This window comes from Carcharhinus amblyrhynchos, chromosome 24, assembly GCF_965287045.1.
Source record: "Carcharhinus amblyrhynchos chromosome 24, sCarAmb.v2.hapA, whole genome shotgun sequence".
Classification (NCBI taxonomy): domain Eukaryota; kingdom Metazoa; phylum Chordata; class Chondrichthyes; order Carcharhiniformes; family Carcharhinidae; genus Carcharhinus; species Carcharhinus amblyrhynchos.
The window spans coordinates 38911980-38922739 of NC_137347.1; the positions used below are offsets into that span (position 1 = coordinate 38911980).

The 10760-nt window shown below is 45.4% G+C and overlaps 1 protein-coding gene across 1 annotated transcript in view; it reads right to left on the bottom strand.

Annotated features, from left to right (window-relative positions):
- Positions 1-7012, bottom strand: part of pum1 (pumilio RNA-binding family member 1) — a 149203-nt gene extending 142191 nt beyond the window's left edge. The window contains exon 1 of the mRNA XM_080211293.1: positions 6773-7012. The gene's annotated coding sequence lies outside the window, so the exon portion shown is untranslated. The remainder of the gene's footprint in view (positions 1-6772) is intronic.
- Positions 7013-10760: the final 3748 nt, after the last annotated feature.

Below are 10760 nucleotides of genomic sequence, written 5' to 3' on the forward strand. Positions count from 1 at the left end.
CCAAGTTTGTTGTTGACACAAAACTTGGCAGGAATTGTGAGGAGGATGCAAAGAGGCTTCAAGGGAATTTGGACAGGCTGAGCGAGTGGGCAAGAACACGGCAGATGGAATATGCAAAGTTATCCACTTTGGTACGAAAAACAGAATGTTTCTTAAATGGTGAGAGGTTGGAAACTGTTGATGTCCAAAGGGACCTTGGTGTCTTTGTTCATGACTCACTGAAAGCTAACATACAGGAGGAACAAGCAATTAGTATGGCAAATAACCTTTATAATTGGAGTAAATAAATCTTGCTGCAATTGTACAGAACCTTGGTGAGACCACACCGGGGGTATTGTGTACAGTTTTGGTCTCCTTTCCTAGAAAGGATATATTTGCCATAGAGAGAATGCAACAAAGGTTCAGCTGATAGTTCACTGGATGCAGGATGGCCATATGAGGAAGGATTGAGGAAACAGGGCCTGTATTCTCTCTACTTCAGAAGAATGAGAAGTGATCTCATTCAAGTACACAAAATTCTTACAGGGTTCAACAGAATTGCAGGAGGAATGTTTCCCCTGGCGAAGGGTTTAGAACCCGGGGACACCAGACTCAGAACAAGGGGCAGGCCAATTAGGACTTAGATCCCACTCCTGATTTTTAAGGGGTGGCACAGAGCTGAACACCGCTGCCTCACAGCACCAGGGACTCGGGTTCAATTCCAGCCTTGCATCACTCTCTGTGTGGAGTCTGCACTTTCTCCCCGTGTCTGCCTGGGTTTTCTCCCAGAGTCCAAAGATGTGTGGGTTAGTATATTGGCCATGCTAAAGTGCCTCCTGGAGGCAGAGGATTAGTAGGGTAAATGTAAGGGGTTACAGAATAGTGCCTGGATGGGATTTTGTTGTCAGTGCACGCTCGATGGACTGAGTGGCCTCCTTCTGCCCTGTAGGGACTCAATGATGAGGAGAAATTTCTTCACTCAGATGGTGATGAATCTTTGGAATTCACTACCCAGAAGGCTATGGCGAGACAGACGTTGAGTATATTCAAGATGGAGATGGATAGATTTCTAGATAATAAAGGTGTTATGGGATAGGGGAAAGTGCGAGAAATTGGCATTGATTTGAAGATCAGGCATGATCTTGTTGAATAATGGAACAGTTCGAGGGGTTGGACTGCCAACTCTTGCTCTTATTGCGAGTGTTCCACAACCTTCAGACTTGGAAGCAACCATTTTCCACTCAGGAAATATTTGCTGCACCAATTACACTAGTCCCACAAATTCCATTCCAAAGACTTTTTCAAATTTTTCCTGTATTCAAAGCTGCCTCAGATCAGGTGGAATGTCTTCAGTGAGTGTTGCAAGCTTTAGCAATATAAGACAGTGTACGATTTCTACCATGTGACTGGGTATTAGGGGCTTAAAGCATACACAGCCTGGAATCTGTTTGCATCCCCCAACATACAGGGTTCATTTTGACAGGAGTACAGCGATAGAAAGGGAGACACAATGCAACAAGGACAACAAGTGGGAAACAGTCAGAACAACACACAGTCAGAGAAAGGAAGAGAAGCGCGGTCACAGAGGTCGGTATTGCCTTAAAGGCAGAGAGAGAATGACAAAGAGACATAAAAACGGATTTGAGAATTCAGGGCCTAAACAGCTGAATGGACGATCACCAAGGATTAAAGTCCAGGGGGCACACTGGGCCAGAATTGGAGGAGAGCAGGGATCTTGCAGAGTTCCAAAAATCAACAATTTGCCCCTAAATAACAGGGAGGCAGTGGCGTATGTAGGAGTGTCACTGGACTAGTAATCCAGAGACCCAGGTTCGAATCCCATCACAGCAATTAAAGGAATGTGAATTCATAAAAATTAAGAATATAGTGATGACCACGAAACCACTGTCAATTGTTGGAAAAACCCATCTGGTTCATTACTGTCCTTTAGGGAAGGAAATCTGCCGTCCTTACCTGGTCTGGCCTACATGCGACTCCAGAGCCACACTCTTGTATGCTCTCAGATGGGCAATAAATGCTGGCCCAGCCAGTGAAGCCCACATTCCACGCACAAATAAAAAATATAGTAAAATATTCCCAGGAGCACATTCAAACAAATTGTGGCATCAAATCACAGGAGGGTGAGAGACCTGGAGTCGGATCAAAGGGTTAGGTTTTAAGGAGCGTCTTAAAGGAAGGACAGAGAGAGAGAGGGAGGAGAAGAGGTGCAAGAAGGGTATTCCAAAGCTTTGCCAACTTTCTCCCAAAACAGTGAACTCATTCAAAACATTAACTGCAAAGACACTACTCCTTCTAAGTAGTAATTGTCTTAAAAAAAATACTAATAACACAGGCTCCCCCAGGACGAAGAGAGCGCGATTGCTTTTTATGTGGAAGACTGAGGCACCATGGAATGACCAAAAATAAACTGGCGGGAGCAGAACCTGTAATAGATTTTAAAAAGGTTTAAAAAGTATTGAGACGGTTTCAGCAAAAAAGCAGGAAATGCGCTTAGGTGATATCTCATTCACTGAGACAACACAGGTACAATAGGGAAAGGAGGAGCACAGAGTACAGGAATGAGATCGAGAATCTGGTGAACTGGTGCGGCAACAATAATCTCTCCCTCAATGTCAACAAAGGAGATTGTCATCGATTTCAGGAAGCGTAAACGACGAACTAGAAAGGGTCGAGAGCTTCACGTTTTTAGGTATCCAGATCACCAACACCTTGTCCTGGTCCCCCCAATGCCGACACTATAGTTAAGAAAACCCACCATTGCCTCTATTTTCTCAGAAGACCAAGGACATTTGGCATGTCAGCTACGACCCTCACTGACGTTTATAGATGTACCATAGAAAGTATTCTTTCTGGTTATATCCCAGCTTGGTATGACTCATGCTCTGCTCAAGAGCACAAGGAACTACAAAAGGTCGTGAACGTAGCCCAATCTATCATGCAAACCAGCCTCCCATCCATTGACTCTGTCTACACGTCTCGTTGCCTCGACAAAGTGGCCAGCATAATTAAGGACCCCATGCACCCTGGACATTCTCTCTTCCACCGGGAAAAAGATACAAAAGTCTGAGGTCACATACCAACTAACTCATGAACGGCTTCTTCCCTGCTGCCATCAGATTTTTGAATGGGCCAACCTTGCACGAAGTTGATCTTTCTCTACACCCTAGGTATGACTGTAACACTACATCCTGGACCCTTGCCTTTCTTTCTCTATGAATGGTATGTTTTGTCTGTATAGCGCGCAAGAAACAATACTTTTCACCGTATGTTAATACATGTGACAATAATGAATTAAATCAAATCAAAGGAAGAGGCCATTTGTCCCTTCGAACCTGCTCCACCATTCATTATAAGCAAGGCTGATCGTCCAACTCAATAGCCTGTTTCCACTTTTCCCTCCCTGTGTCCTTTAATACACTTCACCCCAAGTGCTCTGTAACTGCTTCTTGAAAACAATGTTTTGGCCTCAACTTCTTTTTGTGGGAGTGAATTCCACACATTTACCACTCTCTGGGTGAAGAAATTTCTCCTCACCTCAGTTCCAAATGCTTCAGCCCAATATCCTCAGAGTGTGATCCCTTGTGCTGGACACCCCCACAATGGGGACCATCCTTTCTGCATCTACTCCAGCTAATCCTGTTAGAATTTTATAGATTTCTATGCTTTTCCCCCACCTCATTCTTCAGAACTCCAGTGAATACAATTCTAACCGACTCAATCTCTCCTCATATGTCAGTCCACCATCCCAGGAATCAGTCTGGTAAATGTTCGCTGCACTTTCGCCACAGCAAGAACATCCTTCCTCAGACAAGGAGGCCAAAACTGCACAAAATGGACCGAGTGGTCTCGCACGTGAAACAAATTTGTAATTCCATGTTTAGTGAGGTGTGCAACCTCTGTGGTCTCAGAGCCCGGCGATTGAGAACAAACTCTCATTCATATAGCGTCTTTCAGCATCTTACAGCTAATGATATACTTCACGGTGGCACAGTGGTTGGTACTGCTGCCTCATTGCACCAGAGACGCCGGGTTCAGGTCACTGTCTGTCTGGAGTTTGCCCATTCTCCCTGTGTCTGTGTGAGTTTCCCCCAGGTGCTCCACTTTCCTCCCGCAGTCCAAAGATGTGCAGGGCAGCTGGATTGGCCATGTTAAATTGCCCCTTAGTGTCAAGGGGATAAGTTAGGGTAAATAAATGGGGTTATGGGGATAGGGCGTGGATGGAATTGTGGTCGGCGCAGACTCAATGGGCCGAATGGCCTCCTTCAGCACTGTAAGATTCTGTGATTTAAAGTCAAGACTTTTATACTGTCAAAAACACATGCACAGTAATCTCTCGCAAAGGGTAATGAGAATCTGTTTTTAATCAGTCGGGCTAGGTTAGGAATACTGGTCTGGACAACTGCCTTCTCTTCGAAACAGCACCATGAAATCTTAAACGTGGATAGGCCATGCTAAATTGTCCCTTAGTATCCCAAGACGTGTAGGTTAGGGGGATTAGCTGGGTAAATAGTTGGGTATATGCCAGGGTTATGGAGATAGGGTGGGGTGTGGGCCTGGGTAAGATGCTTTGTCGGACTCCAAGGCCAGAGTGCTACCCACTGGACCACAGCCCACGGAATCCTGCTCATTCCATATAAATCTTTGTGGGATTGGTGTTTTGGATGGAACTGTTTTCACACTTGGTAGCTAAATGATTAAAGAAAACCCAGATAGATTTGTGTGTCTTCCAGCTACAAGGCCTGCGATTTAGTGGGAGCGGAAATTGATCGTAGACCGTAGATCATAGATCACAGAACCCTACAGAGCAGAAAGAGGCCCTTTGGCCCATCGAGTCTGCACCGAACACAATCCCACCCAGGCCCATACTCCCTATATCCCTATATATTATACCCACTAATCCCTCTAACCTACGCATCCCTTGACACTAAGGGGCAATTTCTTAGCATGGCCAATCAACCTAGCCCGCTGTTAGGCTGAAAATAACCGATGTTATTTTCACACACGGATCATGATATTCATTGTCACAAAGACAAAAGCTTTGACACCTTCTTAATAATTTTATCATCAAGTTGCTTCCTAGACTATCACAGAAATAAAGGCTGATGGGTTTACTTGGAGTCACGAGCTTTCGGGGTCCTGCTCCTTCATCAGGTCACTCACCTGAGGAAGGAACAGCGCTCTGAAAGCTCGTGATTCCAATAAACCCATTGGACTTTAACTTGGTATTGTGAGGCTTCTTACTGTGCCCACGCCAGTCCAACGCCGCATCTCCACACCATGTCATACAGACATGAATGTTTAAAGGCGACCTGAGGGCCTGAGAGGTTTGGGGTAGATTGGGGCTGATGGAAAGATGGAATCTGAAGTTGTCTACAGTCAAATACTTGCAAACATTTGTCATGCCAACAACAACTTGGGCGAAGCCTAGCAGAGAATCTTGTGCCCATGAAGCCTAACCCTCACAAGCAGGGTTGTTATCTTTAGGTGAGCAGAAATAAAATGGAAAGAGATGGAAATATTCAAGGGACAATTGAATGAAACTAACAAAACCCAAACTAATACTCTATAATTTAGTCTTTTAAAAAGTGTTTAATGTTTAGAAAGTTATATAAGTAAGTTGCATATAGGGGGATACAGGCCAAATGCGGGCAATTGGGACTTGCTTAGGGGTTTAAAATAAAGGGCGCATGCCAAGTTGGGCCGAAGGGCCTGTTTCCATGTGATAAATCTCTATAACTCTAATACATTGTGTGGGCGGCACAGTGGTTAGCACTGCTGCTTCACAGCATCGGGGGCCTAGGTTCGATTCCAGTTTGGGTCACTGTGTGTGTGTGTGTGTGTATGTGTGTGTGTGGAGTTTGCACATTCTCCTCGTGTCTGTGTGGGTTTCCTCCCACAGTTTGAAAGATGTGCTGGTTAGGTACATTGGCCAGGCTAAATTCTCCCACAGTGCACCTGAACAGGTGACGGAATGTGGCAAATGGGGAATTTTCACAGTAACTTCATTGCAGTGTTAATATAAGCCTTACTTGTGACCGATAAATAAACTTTACTTCTTTTTTCCTAAAATCACTCAATTTTAGATTGAAGTAATGGAGAGGGGAGCAATCATTAAGTGGTTGAGGAATAAACAGACTTACATTTACATAGCACCTTTCAAGTTTTCCTGACATCCCAAGCACTTTACAGCCAATTAAGTACTTTCAAAGTGTAGTTGTTGTGACATTGAAAATACCATGTCAATTTGTGCACAGCAAGCTCCCACAAACTGAAACGTGGAAATGAGCAGCAAACCTGTTTTTATGATGTCGATTGAAGAATCAGTATTGGGCCGGACGCCAGGGATCTCTCCTCTGCCTGTCATCTAAACACAAGACCCTTTATCTCTATCTGAGTGGTCACACGCAGCCTTGGTTTCACATCACATCCAAACGATGGCACCTCTGGCAGTGCAGCACTCCCTCAGTACTGCATGGGGAAACATTAATCTGAATTTCGTCACTGGAGTGGGACTTGAACCCACAACTTTCTGACTCCCAAGGTGCTACCAACCAATGGGTGGGGATGGAAGGTGGGGGGGTGGGGGGGGAGGTGGGAGGGGTTGGGGGAGATGGTGGTGGGGGCAACGAGCATTCATGGCGATGTTGGCACATGTTCGCCTGGATATCTCCAGCTCTCGTCTGCCCACTCCCCCTCCGCCTCCCCCTCCTCCTCCTCCTCCTCCTCCCGACACACACTCAACAAAAGCTTGTTCTGTTCATTCTCCACTTACCTGTGTTTAAAGCTGCCTTAGATCCGGGTAGAATGTCATCAGTGAGTGTTGCAAGCCATTGTGGCATAGGGAAGTGTATGATATCAACCATGTGACTGGTGGAGGGACATTGCAGAGCTTAGAGCACACTGGGCCTAGAACCTCTTTGCATCCCACAGCACACAGGCTTTATTTTGACAGGGGCACAGAGAGAAAGGGGCAGGGGGACACAATGCAGCAAGGACAACAAGTGGGGAAACAGTCAGAACAATACAATCAGAGAAAGGAAGAGGAAATGAGCTCACAGGAAATGATGTTACAGGGAAGGCAGTTCTTACAGCCTTAAAGGCACACATGACTCTTGACTGATAGTTTATAATTTTAAAATCAATACATTCAATAATGGTGGTGCATCTCTTACTTGGAATGCAGTGATGTCATGCAGTTTTCCTTTCTCCTCTTCATGTCTCTTCCATTTATCCTCTATTCTCATGCAGGGATTGTCCCTCTTGTTGGGGAATCATCCTAAACTAAGCCCTGTTGTCTCTCCCAATTGGCAATTGTTCCCCTGTGTTAATCTTGCCAAGCTATTTGAATGCATCTGTCTGGACTATCACAGCCCACCTCAATTCTGCCCTCAACAGCCGCAAGTTGCATGTGGCAGCCAAGGCCACCAGGTGGAGATCAGGAGCAGAACCCCCCCCCCAACTCCAATCCCAATCCCTGCCACCAGCTGATATCTTCCTCGGGGCGGTGTGGTGGCATAATGATTAGCACTGCTGCCTCACAGCGCCAGGGACCCGGCTTCAATTCCTGGATTGGGTGACTGTCTGTGTGGAGTTTGCACATTCTCCCTGTGTCTGCGTGGGTTTCCTCCGGGTGCTCCGGTTTCCTCCCACACTCCAAATAAGTGCGGGTTAGGTGGATTGGCCATGCTAAGTTGCCCTTTGGTATCAGGGGGCCTAGCTAGGGTAAATGAATGGGGTAAGGCCTGGGTGGGATTGTGGTCGGTGCAGACCCAATGGGCCGAATGGCCTTCTTCTGCATTGTAAGGATTTAATGATTCTCTACTTTAACCACAGAAGTGACAAACCCAGATTTGACTCTGTCACTGGGATCTCACCTGTGAGTGGCCTTCATCGACACAGGCAGGGTGTGCAACCTGGGAGGAAATCAGTTGACAGCGGGGAATTTTTACTGGAATTGGCAGGATGTCTCAAGTTCGAGAAGGTCCATTCAGTGAGTCCAGTCGAGTTATGCAAACGTAAAAGCTTAGGTTCACTCAAAAGCCCTGCCCAAGACCGCAAGAAACTAAATAAGGTGGTGAATGTAGCCCAATCCATCACACAAACCAGCATCCCATCCACTGACTCTGTCTACACTTCCTGCTGCCTCAGCAAAGCAGCCAGCATAATCAAGGACCCCACGCACTCTCGTCCACTTTCTTCCATCGGGAAAAAGATACAAAAGTCTGAGGTCACATACCAACCAACTCAAGAACAGCTTCTTCCCTGCTGCCATCAGACTTTTGAATGGACTTATCTTGCATTAAGCTGATCTTTCTCTACACCCTAGCTATGACTATAACACTACATCCTGCACGCTCTCGTTTCCTTCTCTATGAACGGTATGCTTTGTCTGTATGGCGTGCAAGAAACAATACTTTTCACTGTATGTTAATACATGTGACAATAATAAATCAAATCAAATCAAAATCTGTGAGGTAGCAGTGCTAATCGCTGTACCACCGTGCTGTCAAATAAAAACAGAAAGTGTTGGAAATTCTCAGCAAGGCTGACACCTGCGGAGAGGGAGACATAGAGAGGGGGAAAAACAGTTTAAAGTTTCAGTCTTCTGCCCTTTCATCAGCGAATAAAAAGCCTTGTCTGGGAAACTGGAAGAGGTGTTTGAACCACAGATCCCTGGCTTAGAATTGATGAAATTCCCAGGTTCCTTGTTCCTGACTGTTACTTAGCAAATCCTCCGCGTGGGGGTATAAGGCAAAGCCAGGGTCAGACAGTCTCTCTTCCCTGACTCCAGCACATCACTCCTGCAGTTGAATAGCCCCACAGCACTCACAATCAAGACATGTGCATGAGAAACAGCCAATTGGACGGCATACCACATTCTCGAAGAGAGACAAGGCTCTCGGGAAAGGCAGAGGGAGCAAGGCTGAGTGAAACAGAACTACACTGCTGCCCTTGGAAGGAAAGAGCTGAGTGGCAAACATCTTTCTCTTTCCACTTATTGACTCAGCAAGTGGCTGCTTTGGGATGTCGAGTCAGGGCAAAGAGGTTTTTACACAGCGAGTGGTTAGGATCTGGAAATTCACCCAGGATGTGATGGAGGCGGATTCAGTTGTGGCTTTCAAAAGGGAGATGGATAATTATCTGAAGAGCAAAGAAATTTCAGGACTACAGGGAAAAGAGAGGGGAGTAGGACTTGCTGATTCACTCTTGTAAGAAGCCAACACAAAACGATGGATCAAATGGTCTCCTCCTCTGATGCACCCATTCTATGATTCTCTGAAGATCTCATTGAATAGCAAGTAGCCTAGACCAAGCTCAGGTCCCATAGAAACATAGGCCGAAATTCTCCTGTCTCACCCAGGAATCGTAGTGGGCAAGACAGAAATCCAACGGACTGTTCAAAGGTCAGTTGAGTTCAGGTGGGAATTTCTGGTCTTGTGGCGTGCGCACCCGGAGAATCCCACCCATAGAGGTTACGGAGCAGAAAGAGGCCATTCAGTCCATCAGTCCTGTGACTCAAAGAGCAATGTTGTAACCAATCACCTCACTGCACTATTGTGTTCATTCTTTAAACTGGAAGGATTATTATTTGATTTTCATTGTTCTGCAGGATATCAGTGTAAATGTCCTTAATGTGTTTCTCCATAATAGTAGAAACATTTGAGTTGAGTTGATTTTGATTTGAATTGATTTGATTTATTATTGTCACATGTATTAACATACAGTGAAAAATATTGCTTCTTGCACGCTATACAGACAAAGCATACCATTCATAGAGAAGGAAAGGAATGAGTGGCAGAATATACTGTTACAGTCAAGTCTTCTTGAATGGCGGAGCAGGCTTGATGGGCCGAATGGCCTACTCCTGTTCCTATTTCTTATGGTCTTAACGCAGTACGTTGGAGATGTCGTCACCTCAGCAATCACTTTGCACAGACAGCAATGTGATGATGACTGTTACAGTCATACAGTCAGGGTGTAGAGAAAGATCAGCTTAATGCAAGATAGGTCTATTCAAAAGTCTGATGGCAGCAGGGAAAAAGCTGTTCTTGAGTCGGTTGGTACGTGTCATCAGATTTTTGTATCTTTTTCCTAATGGAAGAAAGTGGAAGAGAGAATGCCTGGGGTGCGTGATGTCCTTGATTATACCGGCTGTTTTCCGAGATAGCGGGAACTGTAAATACAATCGATGGATGGGAGGATGGTTTGAGTGATGGATTGGTCTTCATTCACAACCCTGTGTAGTTTCTTGTAGTCTCGGACAAAGCAGCAATCATACCAAGCTATGATACAACCAGAAAGAATGTTTTCTATCGTGCATCTGTAAAAGTTGGTGAGAATCGTGGCTGACATGCCAAATTTCCTTAGTCTTCTGAGAAAGTGGAGGAGTTGATGGGCTTTCTTAACTATAGTGTCAGCATGTGGGGACCAGGACAGATTATTGGTGCTCTGGACACCAAAAACTTGAAACTCTTGACCATTTCTACTTCATCCCCGTTGATATAGACAGAGGCATGTCCTCCACTAAGCTTCCTGAAGTCAATGACTATCTCCTTCATTTTGTTGACATTGAGGGAGAGATTATTGTTGTCAGACCAGTTCACCAGATTCTGTATCTCTTTCCTGCACTCTGTCTTGTCATTGTTTGAGATCCGACCGAGTATGGTGGTGTCGTCAGCAAACTTGAAAATTGAGTTGGAAGGGAATTTGGTCACACAGTTATAGGTGTATAAGGAGTATAGTAAGGGGCTGAGAACACA